We start from the raw sequence: 13,362 nt of genomic DNA, 5'->3' as shown, positions 1-13,362 counted from the left end.
AAGATGCTCGGGCACCCAAAGTTCAAAGCGCTTTCCCAGAGGCCTTGAGTGACAAAGCCATGCCAGGTGGGCACAAGACGGGAAGGGTGTGCCGGGTGAGGAAGCCTCCCATGGAAGGGCCGGCCAAGCGTGACATGGAATTCGGGCCCCCAGGGTCCTAGGGGGCTGGGCGGCTGGGCTGCGTGTTCGGGGGCGGGCAAGGAGCTGCATGGGTGATGGTCTCGCCTGGTGACCCCAAGGGCCCTGCTAGCTCTTTGCTCACTTTGGGGACCAGCCTGGATCCGAGTCCTTACTTAGTGTTCCCCGATGGCCCTTCAAGGTGGTGACTGTGGAGTTGTTTTCACAGCAGGCTTCTGCACAGGAAGAGAAACAGACAAGCCCAGCCCTCACCCAGACCCGCTTGTAGGAGCATCACGGGCATGGTCAGAGGTCCCAAGAGGAGACCACTCTGATGAGACGTCTAACCTCGTCCTGCTGACTCACGGGGTTTTGGGAGGGGATGGTGGTGCCGGGGGGCTCGGCTGCTGGCTGGACGTAGGACACCAGATGGAGAAAGTGTTTATTTGGTATTTTCTCTGCCTGACAGACCAGTCCTGGGTGTTCACTTCTACCTTTCCCAGCATTTCACGGGATGATGCTAACGAGGGGTGCAGTCCGTGTTTGCTGATTAGCTGCGCGCAATGCAGGGACAGACTGTTTCTCCTGCGAGCACAGCCAGGCACACACTGAGGCACTTCCTGGTACCTGCCCTTGGGTAACGTGAGGTGGCCCATTTTACAGATGGTACAGCTGAGGCCCTGAGGGGAAGAGATGCACCAGACTTGCAGCTGATAAGGGACAGAGTTAGGCTCCAGCTGAAGTCTCTGACAGTGGCTTACAATAGGCAGAAGTAGAACGAGGCAAAGGGTGTTTGGGGAACACAGTCTTATGGGCGGGGCTGGGGGAGGAGGCAGGAGGCTCACTTGCGGAGAATTCAGAGAACAAAGCTGGAGAGGCCAGGTGGGTCCTTCCTCTCCACTGACCTTATATACACCTCGGCCACCTGGGGGTCAACAGGAACCGACTGACCGAACAGAGAGATGAGTCAATGAAAGGGGTCAACAGGTTTCTCAGGAATTAATAGCTGTGGCCCTGATCTCCGGTATCCTTGCCCCTCCAGGAGGAAAAGGAGTCTTTGTCAGATGGCCCAGGCTCTGCGCAGGGTGAATAAGCTGAGTCCCAGACTGCAGTGCCTGGGACGCCTTGCGGGGGAGCGGGGAGGGTGAGCCCTCTCGGAGGAGGTGGTGGGGTGCTCTCAGGGCTGAGATGCAGGCAGGCGGGGGCACCACATGCAGGAAGGGTGCAGGCTAGCAGACAGCGCCCCTGCACACCCTCCTCTTCCTCTCGTCAGTTCACTGAGATTAGCCGGTCCGCAGACCTTAGGTCGGGACAGTCTGAGTTTAAAGGGTTAAAAGCTGTTGCTGGCCTAAGGGGCTGGTATTTCCCCAGCCCAGCAGGTGTACAGGATTAAATGGGAAGGTCCAGGCTCAGCGCCATGGTGCGAGGTTGTAGTCACTGCGGTCCTGTGGTTGAGGCCACTGGGTCCTAGTCGTGAAGACATGTGTGACCTGGGCCGGCTCAGGAGACCTGGATTTTAATCCTGTTGTTCGGTCGCTCAGTTGTGTCTGACTCTTTGTGACCCGTGGACTGCAGCACGCCAGGCTTCCCTGTCCTTCACTATCTTTCAGAGTTAGCTCAAACTCATGTCCATCAAGTTGGTGATGCCATCCAACCATCTCATCCTCTGTCGCCCCCTTTTCCTCCTGCCTTCAGTCTTTCCCAGCATCAGGGTCTTTTCCAATGAGTCAGCTCTTTGCATCAGGTGACCAAAGTATTGGATCTTCAGCTTAAGCATCATTTCTTCCATTGAATATTCAGGTTCCTTTAGGATTGACTGGTTTGAGCTCCTTGCAGCCCAAGGGACTCTCAAGAGTCTAATCCTAGTTCTAATCCTAGCTGGTGAATTTTCAAAATGACATCCCTACCTCCTACTGGCCTCAGTTTCCTTCTGTGTCAGGTGAAGAGGGGTCCCTCCTAAAATTCAAGATCATGGCCAGGAGATGCCCCAGAGCCCTGTGGTTGAGGACTCGGGGCCCCCAATCCTGCCTTTCCTGGCTGGGCAACCTGGTGAAATCGATCCATCTCTCTGAGCCACAGAGGTGGGTAAGATCCTTCATCCCATAGGGTGGTTGGTAAGGACCAGATAAAATATGGAACTCAGGTGCCAGGTGACACCCCAGGCACCCGTGAGCTCAGCCCAGGGAGCTGGTATTTCTCTCTGGAACTGACTGTGCAGCTGGAGGACTTTTTCCATACATTTGAGGCATTTCAACAGTGCATTTTCTTCTCTTAGGCTCTCTGAAAATGCTTTAAAGTCCCATTACCTTTGGACTGGCTATAGAAGAAAAGTGAGCAGCAATAATCAGTGAAAAGTGATTTAAAGAAGTAAAATATTTAGCATGATTTTTTAAAGTTACTGTTAGCTAGAATCATATCAAGTGCCCAACAGTGCCAGACACATAATCAGTTCAGTTCAGTTCAATCACTCAGTCGTGTCCGACTCTTTGTGACCCCATGGACTGCAACACACCAGGCTTCCCTGTCCATCACCAAATCCCGGAGCTTGCTCAAACTCGTGTCCATTGAGTCAGTGATGCCATCCAACCACCTCATCCTCTGTCATCCCCTTCTCCTCCTGCCTTCAATCTTTCCCAGCATCAGGGTTTTTTCTAGTGAGTCAGTTCTTTGCATCAGGTGGCCAAAGTATTAGAGTTTCAGCTTCAACATCAGTCTTTCCAAAGAACACCCAGGACTGATCTCCTTTAGGATGGACTAGTTGGATCTCCTTGCAGTCCAAGGGACTCTCAAGAGTCTTCTCCAACACCGCAGTTCAAAAGCATCAATTCTTCGGCACTCAGTTTTCTTTAGTCCAACTCCCACATCCATACATGATCACTGGAAAAACCATAGCTTTGACTGGACGGACCTTGTCAGCAAAGTCATGTCTCTGCTTTTTAATATGCTGTCTAGGTTGGTCATAGCTTTTCTTCCAAGGAGCAGGAGTCTTTTAATTTCATGGCTGCAGTCACCATCTGCAGTGATTTTGGAGCCCCAAAAATAAAGGCTGTCACTGTTTCCATTGTTTCTCCATCTATTTGCCATGAAGTGATGGGACCAGATACCATGATTGTAGTTTTTGAATGTTGAGTTTTAAGGCAGCTTTTTCTCTCTCCTCTGTCATTTTCATTATGAGGCTTTTTAGTTCTTCTTCATTTTCTACCATAAGGGTGGTGTTATCTGCATATCTGAGGTTATTGATATTTCTCCCGGCAATCTTGATTCCAGCTTGTGCTTCATCCAGCCCAAGGTTTCTCATAATGTATTCTGCATGTAAGTTAAATAAGCAGGGTGACAATATACAGCCTTGACATACTCCTTTCCCAATTTGGAACCAGTCTGTTGTTCCATGTCCGGTTCTAACTATTGCTTCTTGACTTGCATACAGATTTCTCAGGAGGCAGGTCAGGTGGTCTGATAGTCCCATCTCTTTCAGAATTTTCCACAGTTTGTTATGATCTACACAAAGGCTTTGGCATAGTCAATAAAGCAGAAATAGATGTTTTTCTGGAACTCTCTTGATTTTTCCATGATCCAGCAGATGTTGGCAGTTTGATCTCTGGTTCCTCTGCCTTTTCTAAATCCAGCTTGAACATCTGAAGTTCAGGGTTCACATACTATCGAAGCCTGGCTTGGAGCATTTTGAGCATTACTTTACTAGTGTGTGAGATGAGTGCAATTGTGTGGTAGTTTGAGCACTCTTTGGCATTGCCTTTCTTTGGGATTGGAATGAAAACTGCCCTTTTCCAGTCCTGTGGCCATTGCCACATTTTCCAAATTTGCTGGCATATTGAGTGCAGCACTTTCACAGCATCATCTTTTAGGCTTTGAAATAGCTCAGCTGGAATTCCATCACCCCCACTAACTTTGTTCATAGTGATGCTTCCTAAGGCCCAGTAGACTTCGTATTCCAGGATGTCTGGCTCTAGGTGAGTGATCACACCACTGTTGTTATCTGGGTCATGAAGATCTTTTTTGTATAGTTTTTCTGTGTGTTCTTGCCACCTCTTCTTAGTATGTCTGCTTCTATTAGGTCCATACGGTTTATGTCCTTTATCGAGCCCATCTTTGCATGAAATGTTCCCTTGGTATCTCTAATTCTCTTGAAGAGATCTCCAGTCTTTCCCATTCTATTGTTTTCCTTTATTTCTTTACACTGATCACTGAGGAAGCCTTTCTTATCTCTCCTTTCTATTCTTTGGAACTCTGCATTCAGATGGGTGTATCATTCCTTTTCTCCTTTGCCTTTAGCTTCTCTTCTTTTCTCAGCTATTTGTAAGCCCTCCTCAGACAACCATTTTGCCTTTTGCATTTCTTTTTATTGGGGATGGTCTTGATCACTGCCTCCTGTACAATGTCACGGACCTCCGTCTATAGTTCTTCAGGCACTCGGTCTATCAGATCTAATCCCTTGAATCTATTTGTCACTTCCACTATATAACCGTAAGGGATTTGATTTAGGTTATACCTGAATGGTCTAGTGGTTTTCCCCACTTTCTTCAATTTAAGTCTGAATTTGGCAATACGGAGTTCATGATCTGAGCCACAATCAGCTCCCAGTCTTGTTTTTGCTAACTGTATAGAGCTTCTCTATCTTTGGCTGCAAAGAATATAATCAATCTGATTTTGGTATTGACCATCTGGTGAAGTCCATGTGTAGAGTCTTCTCTTGTGTCGTTGGAAGAGGGTGTTTGCTATGACCAGTGCGTTCTCTTGGCAAAACTTTGTTAGCCTTTGCCCTGCTTCATGTTGTACTCTAAGCCAAACTTGCCTGTTTCTCCAGGTATCTCTTGACTTCCTACTTCTGCATTCCAGTCCCCAAAATCTTTTGGGTGTGTTAGTTCTAGAAGGTCTTGTAGATCTTGACACATAATATCAGCCACAATTATTGTTTCCAGGATGTAATAACAGTTGGAATTAGCACAAAGGGTTGCTATGACAGTGCTTTTCCAGGGTCCTCATTCGCTGCTGCCTGGAAGGAGGCGGGTCAGTTGCCCTAGAGCACCCAGAGGAGGGAAGGAAGAGGCCAGGATTACAGCTGAAGAATGACCACCTTATTCCACTGGAGATGGGCAGGGAGGGGATGGTCAGGGAAGTCTTCCCGGAGGAGGTGGCATTTTGAGGATGGAGAAGAAGCGGTGATGTGCGTTCCAGGGCCTGGAATGAGCTATAGAAATGCACCAAGCTCTGACAGTCCAGGGCCTCGCAGGTGATGCTGTACAGAGATGGTGAGCGCTGGGAGAAAGGAGACCCCTCTGACCCTAGTTTTGCCAAGAGATGTTCCCAACTGGTGGCATTTTTCTGGAAGACATAGTCTCCGGGCACCTCGATGGTGCTGGAAGGGCCATTGTGACCTCACGAGCAGATATTCTGAGGCCCAGAGCCAAGGTGCCTGACATCTGTACCATCTCAGATCGCCGATGTGTCCCCTTTCCCAGTGCCTTGGGTGAGTCACCCACACGTTTCCGCCTGCGTCTCTGTTTGCTCACAGAGCCTCTGTCCCCGTAGAGCCACGCTGGGCTGCCTTCTGTGATCCAGGCTTGTGAGGGCTCCAGCAGCGGCGGTTGCCTCGGAGACGGTGTTCAGGGAGACTGCCTCGGAGGGGGAGCAAGGGACGAATGTGGGAGCCCTCCGGGTGCTTCCAGGTTCCAGCCCGGTGGTCCCACTGGGGGCCTGGTGGGAGCAGGGTCTTCCTCAGAGGCGTCCAGCTTGGAGCAGGCCATGGCTCCCCTGGCTGGGACTGCTCACCCAGGTCACCCACCCCAGACCACCAGTGGGACCCTCTGTTTACCCACTTCCTCAGCCCAAATCCTTGCCTGATGGAGCCTCTTGGCCCCTGAGCTGACCGCAGGTAGGTCGCTGGGTGAAGAAGCAGGGCCTTCCCTTGGGGTCAGGTGTCTCTGTGGGACTTGGGCTCTGAAATTCCTGAGCCTGGGAAAGGGGTCCCCGAATCAGTAAGGAGAGAAGCTGGTCCAGGTCCCCCAAAGAGTAAGGGCTGGAGGGAAAGGGTGCTAGTCATGCAGAGCGCAGCGCTGAACCTGGGAGCCTGAAGCTGGTGCCTCCTGGGCCTCAGTTTCCCCACCTGTAAAATGGCACGCTGGGTCAGATGCTGCCGCTGAGTTTCACGAACTAGTACGTGCCAGGAGCCGGATTGGCACTAAGGATAGGAGTGGCCCACCCTCGGGCTAGCACACTTACTTCACTTCAGGGCAGTTCTGTGGAAGTGACCATCTGCTCTCACCATAATGTTGTGAAAGAAACATGCTTTTAATCCCCACCTCCAGACAGCAAGGCTGTAGTGTCAGAAGGTACTGTGTCTGAGAGCGAGTCCTGGGTGCTTTCTGTTGCAAGCCTGGCCTCCCACCGTGCCATGGGCTGCAGGCGGCTCTGCCCCGGCTGCCTGGGCCCGGCATTGGGCAGCTCACAGTAGGAGCTCGGGACCGCACCCAGGCCCGCGCCCTGCCTCACCTTCCTGCTGCCGGGCCCTTCCTTGAGACCAGCCCCCTCCCCTTCTGGCCTCGGTCTCCTCATCTGTAATCTCTGGGCAGCGGCTCCCGGGCTAACCTGTCACCCAATGTTGGCCAGAAGCAGGGTCTTGGATACCCAGGGACCTCCAGCTAGGACCCTTCAGGTTTCTAGGTTCTCAGGAGCTGAGGGATCACAGAATCTGATTTCTGCAGGTTCAGCCGTCCTGGGGGACATGGGCGAGGCCACCTCTCCCTTGAGAAGATTTTCTTCTCAGCTGCCCAGGGTCTCTGGCCGTGATCGGGGTGTGGAGGGGGCTGCTCGGCCCCCGTTTGAGTAGCTTGGTCTGCAGTTCCTGACGTGGTGGTCGGGTGACACTGCAGCCCCTTTCTTTTCAGCAGCAAAGGCCGTGTCTGCTCTCCGTCAAGTTCAGACCCCTCCCCTGGAACGTCCGCCTCCCCTGCCTGGCCGGTGCCCCCACCCCAGGGTCCAAAGGGTGCCGCCTGAGATGCACTCCAATCCCACCCCAGTACTAGGCCAGGGAGGTGAGGAGGTGTCCACAGCCAAGCTCAGATCCCAGGGAGCACCCACACAGGGCCCCCCAGTCCCGCCTTCCACCTATGAATGGGAGAAGAAGTTGAAGGCGGGGTGGTAGGTGATGCCCCGAGCCTCAGAGCTGGCTGGCGCTGGGCCTGGCTCCTCGGCGTATCTGTCAAATCCCCAGCAGGCCTGGGAGACAGCCCACAGGGCCCTGGCCGTGAGTCTAGGCTGCCTCGGGTCTCAGGGAGGCTGTAGATGACTCTGCTCACCGTCCTGACCGCGCCCAGCAGGCACGTGGTCCAGGTGCTGCTCTAAGCAGTCTGTACATACCTGTCGTTCCATCTCAGCGGCCCTAACAGGCAGGCCCCGCCCCTGCCCCCGTTCTACATGTGGGTAAACTGAGGCACAGAGGGTGTGTTGACGCTGTCCACTTTCTACTTCCCTGAGGGCAATAGGGCTGTGTGTGTGCACGGGAGGGATAGGACACTGCCCCTCCGGGCGGGGTCTCCTGGTCAGAGGGTCTAAGCCACACCCTGGAGAGGGCAGGCCTTGCCTTGATCAAGCATCTGTCATAGGCCAGACTGGCCCCGCAAGGCTCTGGGCTTGATCGGGGGGAGAGGGGACAGGCACCTGAGGGACCCAGGTTTCTTTCAGGCGGGCCCCACCTGCTGCCTCCACCTTGGAAAACAGTGACTGGCCTGGCGACGGCCAGAGGGGTCCCCAAGTCCCAGGTGGTGTGCTTTGCACGCCCTGTCCTCGGAGAAGCGGCCCGAGGTCTGCTTGGCTGGACCCTGCCCTTCACCAGGCTTCAAAGCCAGCTCCCAGCTTCCTGTGTGTGCCCCTCGCCCATGTGAGGGGCTCTCGGAGGCTCATGCCCCCCAGGATCCCACGTGCCCACTCAGCTCCCTGCCCCAGAGGCCCCAGTGATGACCGCCGGCTCTCACCTGCAGCTCAGGCCCCTTTTCACTGAGCAAGCGGGTAACACGAAGCGCTGGCCTCGCCCTGGGCTCAGGCCCGGCCGCCTGCCACTCACTGGGTAATCTTGGGCCAGTCCTGGCTCCTCTCAGAGCCTCCGTTTCCTCCTCTGCAGAACGGGGCAGAAGTACCCGTCCCCCAGAACACAGTAAGGAGCAGTGACAGTACGAAATATCAGGTCTGGGCCAGATGGTTTTTGGGGGTGGCCCAGGGCTGGCAGAGATGAAACCCAGCCCCCCGCTGCTCAGTCGGGCAGAGGAGACCACATACGTGTGCAAAAACACACACGCTCACGTGCGTTGTCATCGCTGAGTCCATTTCATAGGCTGGTTTTCTTCTGCATTTTCCCAAGAGCCTCCCAATCCATTAGCTCCGCTGTCCCTGGCCTCACATGATGCTAAGATTCACCTGGGGGCTGCTTTACCAGCGTTGAAGGTTCAGTCACTAGGGGAGCCGGGGAGGTGCCTGCCTGTTCAGCCAGCGCTCCGGGTGATGCCGATGTTCAAACACCCATGAGGGTCCCGGGCATCTGCTAGCCCTGCCCAAGAGCCCAGAGACATCTCCCAGGGACGGCTGCACAGATTAGGAGGCCCATTTTACAGGAGAAGAAACTGAGGTTTCCCGAGAAGACCTTTGAACTTTGTCCACAGCTGCACAGCTCTGAACAAGAGCCCAGGGCCTGGGGAATGTGGGTGTGGGGGGCGGGGGAGGGTGACTCTGGCCAGAGGAGGGGAGGGAAAGAGTGGGACGGGCATGAACGGCTTCCTGGAGGAGGTGACACTTAAGCCAGGTCTTTCGAGGTAGGTGGGATCCACCTGAACACGAGGGAACCCACAAGCAAAGCACAGAGTGGAAGCGGGTATTGCTGGGGAGAACGAGGCGGCCCCAGGATCCATGCAGGACCAGAGAGGGGAAGGTGTCAGAGACTGGGGATGGGGCACGTATAACGGGCCTTGGGTCCCGGTGGGGAAGCGTGGATGACAGTGAGTCCCCTACGTTCCAGCCTTCCGGCTGCAGACCTCCACAGAGGCAAACGTGCGTGTGCACGTCCAGCCGCGTGCGTTGAGTTCTCGCGTCTGGTGGACGCTGGCACGGGCGTGCTTCCTCCACAAGCGGATGGGCTCCTGTGCCCTTTACGGCCCTGCACAGACCAGGCCGCCCTTGCCCCCTCCCCCCACCCATAGCTCTTCTCGCCTGCTGGCCCGGTGCCCACCGCTCTGTGCCAGCTGTTGCCCTGGGCTACTGTGCCTTTCAGGGTGCTGTACCGTAAGATGAGAAACCTCTCCTTTACTTTTCGCGTTGTCTCTATGCAGTATTCGTGTGAAGAGTCTCACACGCCTGTTGCAGTGTAGTTCTGTATGGCCCATTATGTCAGCTGTGTTCCTAGGCTAACCTGGTGGGACTCAAGAACAAACTGGACTTGGGAATGCACTCTCGGAGCTGAACTCCTTCACAGGCAAGGGGACTTTGTTCTCCAAGCAGCTGGGAGCCACCCATGGTTCTTGAGCTGAGGGCGACATGGCAGGCCAGGTTGCAGGGGGTAGGGGGTGGTCTGCCAGAAACAAGCTTGGCTAAGCCGGTGGGAACAGAGCTCCGGATACACCTCTGGGGAGCTCCCAGTGGCCGGCGGGGGGCCTTGTCTTGGGGCGCTGTGTGAGCGGAGGCCTAAGGGGATCGCAGTGAAAAGGTCGGGGCTGTGGCAGCCATCTGTCCGGGCTGCCTGGGAGGTGGTCTGTGTGTGTGGGAAGGCCGCAGGGGAGGGTCAGGCCTCCCTGGAGCCCACGCCGGAGTGGATTTTAATGCTGACCTTCTCTTGTAGCCCAGCAGTAGCTGCTCTTAGTCACCACCTTGTAGCCCTGGAAGCCGCCACCGCCGCCGCCGCTGCACCAACATTCGCCAACCTGACGGTGTTAGACACGAACGCGGTCCACCCAGGTTTGGAATAAGGCCCTCGCCCTCCGCCTCTGGCCTCCACTGGGTTGGGGTTGTGAGGAGCCCGTCTGTGTCTCCTGCGGCTGATCCGCTGTGGGTCCGGGGCCTCAGTTTTTCCATCTAGAAAGTGGGCTCGCGTTCACGCCTGCCACGACCCCTAAGGCCCCACCTGGAGCCTTCGACATGTGTGCAGGGTCCTCCCGTGGGACCCCCAGCACTGGGGCAGACCCTCAGGGGGACCAGGGAGAACTCACTTCAGATCCTCTTCAGAAGATGCTCAGAGAACATACCATTTAATGAAAATCGATATCCTGCAGGCTTGGGGCTCATCCCTCAGTGTAAGGCAAAGCTTTGTGGGGTTCTGACCCTTTGGGGGGTCCTGTGCTCAGACGCTGGGGACACACACCCTACTCTGTCCCTAGCGGAGGGTGCGTGTGGCCCGTCCTCCCCTGTCCACGGCCCTGCCCGTGTCCTGAACACCTGCTCCTTTTTTTTTAGCTTTATTTATTTTGGTCACGCTGGGTCTTCGTTGAGTGTGGGCTTCTCTCCAGCCGTGGCGAGCGGGGACTACTCTCTGTTGCGGCTCCCGGGTTTCTCATCCTGGTGGCATCTCTGTCTGCAGAGCACGGGCTCTGGGAGCACGGGCTTGGGTAGAGGAGACACCCGGGCCTCTGTTGCCCCTGGGCGCGTGGGATCTTCCCGGACCGGGGGTCGAACCCGTGTCCCTGCCTTGCCAGGCAGATTCCTGTCCACCTCACCACCAGGGATGTCCCTGAACGTCTGCTCTTGCCCTTTGCTCCGTCTTTGCTCCCTCACCCTCGTCAAGGCGGCCACACAGCTGCAAGGTGGGAGAGCTTTACTCCCCCGCCGAGGGTCCCCCACGTCCTGAGCCCCAGATGTTCCATCTGACAGATATCTGTGTTTGTCGAGCCTCGTGCTGTGAGTGGGGGAGCAAGCCCAGGGAGTGTGGGGCAGAGGCGGTGTAGCCTGTGCCGTCCGGGAAAGCGCCAGGGAGAGACCGGGGATCCGCCAGGCCACCGTCTGGGGAGATTGCCTGTGGGTTACGCAGGGAAAAGTGTGCTGGGCCAAGGGAACAGCAGCAGCCAAGGTGTGGAAGTGTGGGAAGGCTTGGGCTGTGTGGTTCAGAGGCCCTGGGCATCTTGGTGGGGACTCTGGGTGTTGGAAAGTGGAAGTGTCAGCTGCTCAGTCTTGTCCAACTCTTTGCAACCCCATGGATTGTATGAAGCCCACCAGGCTCCTCTGTCCATGGGCTTCTCCAGGCAAGGCATTCTGGAGTGGGTGGCCATTTCCTTCTCCAGGGGATCTTCCCGACCCAGGGTCCAAACTCAGGTCCCCTGCCCTGCAGGCAGATTCTTTACCATCTGAGCCCCCAGGGAAGCCCTGGGTGGTGGAGGATACTTGAAACATAACTTCCAGGCCCAGAAAGCAAAGCGCAGGCGGCCAGCCCTTCCCTCTGCGGTGGGGGCGGCTGTGCTAGTGGGCACCCCCTCTGCTGTGCTGAATCGCGGGCTGTTTGATTCCCCAGGCAGCAACCTCTCCTCGAAGCGAGGCAGAGGTGAAATATGGAGCTGGGTGAGGAGGAGAAACATGGTTAAAAGAGGAACAGTGAGGACGGGGAGCTTGTTTACAAACACGGGTGAGCTGGGAGTTGTCCTCCCCCGCAGACGGCCGAGGCTGACGGCCGTGACTTGCTTAAGGCCTTGCTGCAAACACACGGCCCCGGCGGGTGTTCCCGGGGCTGTGACTTCCGGCAGAACCCCGGGGACAGGGTCGGAGTGGCCGGCTCCGAGCGGGCGGGGGGCCACAGGTGAGCCCTTAGCTGGCCCTGATCTGTCTGTCTGTCCCCGCATCTGTGCAGAGCCGGGGAGCGGCCGCCCTGTGTGCTCTCTTAGCCGGCAGGGCGAGATGCAGGCGGCTTTAGGGGTTCTTCCAGCTTGAAAGGGGAAGTTTTTTGAGAAAATGGAAGCCGAGCCTTTCTTTGTTTTCTGACATCCTTTTCCGTGGCCTCCAGCAAGGATGCCTGGTTCAGCAGCACCCATCTACGGATCGTGGTTGATCCGCTACACCCCGACTTCCGGCAGAGCCTGGGGCGGGGTCGGGGGGGGGGGAGCCGGGGAGGCAGGCGGGGGAAAGAGTGACAGGCTTGTGGCGGGTGAGTCAGGGCCAGGAGGCCGTTGCCTGCTGACTCACCGCCCCCAGGCGCCAGGACAGGCCCCTGAGCCCCCGCAGCGGCAGCGCCCTCCGCTTCACCCGAGTGGCGGTCATGGCCCGTCCTGGCAGTCTCCAGGGTGGCACTGGGGCCCGAGCCCCGGCTCCCCCCCGAGACAGATCCCTGCAGCCTGGCTGTTCCTGGAGCCGCACCTTCCCCCAGGGGGTCCAGTCCGGCCGGCCGGCCGCGGGTCCTCGGAGGCTCACTCGTAGCAGACACCTGACTGTGTCCTCCTCCTGAACTGACGACTGTTTCTGCGACATCGTGACAAAATGAGCCCCCGCCTCCCTGGAGACTAGCATCCTGAGGGCAGGAGAGTGGTCAGGCTCAGTCCAGGCGGGGCCCTTCCTGGAAGGGGTCCCGGGGAAGTGACATGTCCCTGGAACCTACAGATGGTGTAGGGTCCAGGCTAACCCTGGTTCTTGCCAGTCCTGTGGGCTTTACCTGCCACGGAGGGGACAGGGGTCCAGCCTCACAAGGGCGAGTTCTCCCCTGGGTCCCCCGCGTTACGGCCCTTGGCCACGGGGTGGCAGTTCCAGCCGCCCACCCTTGGTCAGCCCCTGTTTGCCGAAGACAGTGTCAGCCCGTCTCAGCGGTGCTCCACTCGCCCTGAGGATACTGGCGGCTCTGGGGCTTGAGGGCTCGGGACTCAGGGCCCCACTAGAAATTCCCTCCTGGGAGCATCTTACAGAGCAAAGCCCAGCACAAGCTCGAATCCCTCTCAGGGTGGAAGGGAGCCAGCCTGTGTCCCTAGGGCAGCCCAAGGCTCTCTGCCCCGGGCAGTTCCACATTCCGAGCTGGCCTTCGCCACAGCCCGTGTGGCCCTCTCCACACACACCATCCCTGCCCAGAGAACCCCGCTCACTCCCCGGATGTTTGCCGTGCGGTGGGAAGCGCAGACCCTGAAGCCCGTTGCTGTGTGACTTTGGGCAAGCAATTCTCTCTGAGCCTCATACCTTCATCCAGGCTCGTAAGAGGAATAGATGCCTTGGTTCCAGAAAGGGCTTAGCATAGGGCCTGCCCAGAGAGAGGCAGGCTTCAGGGAGCGTCTGCTGTTACAAAAC

At 56.6% G+C, this 13,362-nt stretch overlaps 1 protein-coding gene across 3 annotated transcripts in view; it reads left to right on the top strand.

The window, feature by feature from the left end:
* The window catches only part of SLC6A6 (solute carrier family 6 (neurotransmitter transporter), member 6), an 85,233-nt gene that overhangs the window by 25,650 nt on the left and 46,221 nt on the right, over nt 1-13,362 (top strand). Inside the window, exon 3 of one of the 3 annotated variants that reach the window (XM_010862484.1) lies at nt 9,956-10,071. The exons of the other annotated variants lie outside the window; for them this stretch is intronic. The gene's annotated coding sequence lies outside the window, so the exon portion shown is untranslated. The remainder of the gene's footprint in view (nt 1-9,955; nt 10,072-13,362) is intronic. 3 annotated transcript variants of the gene reach the window in all.

This window comes from Bison bison, unplaced genomic scaffold, assembly GCF_000754665.1.
Source record: "Bison bison bison isolate TAMUID 2011002044 unplaced genomic scaffold, Bison_UMD1.0 scf7180017864482, whole genome shotgun sequence".
Classification (NCBI taxonomy): Eukaryota; Metazoa; Chordata; class Mammalia; order Artiodactyla; family Bovidae; genus Bison; species Bison bison.
The sequence above is the reverse complement of the archived record's forward strand: the minus strand, read 5'-3'. Positions and strand labels throughout refer to the sequence as shown.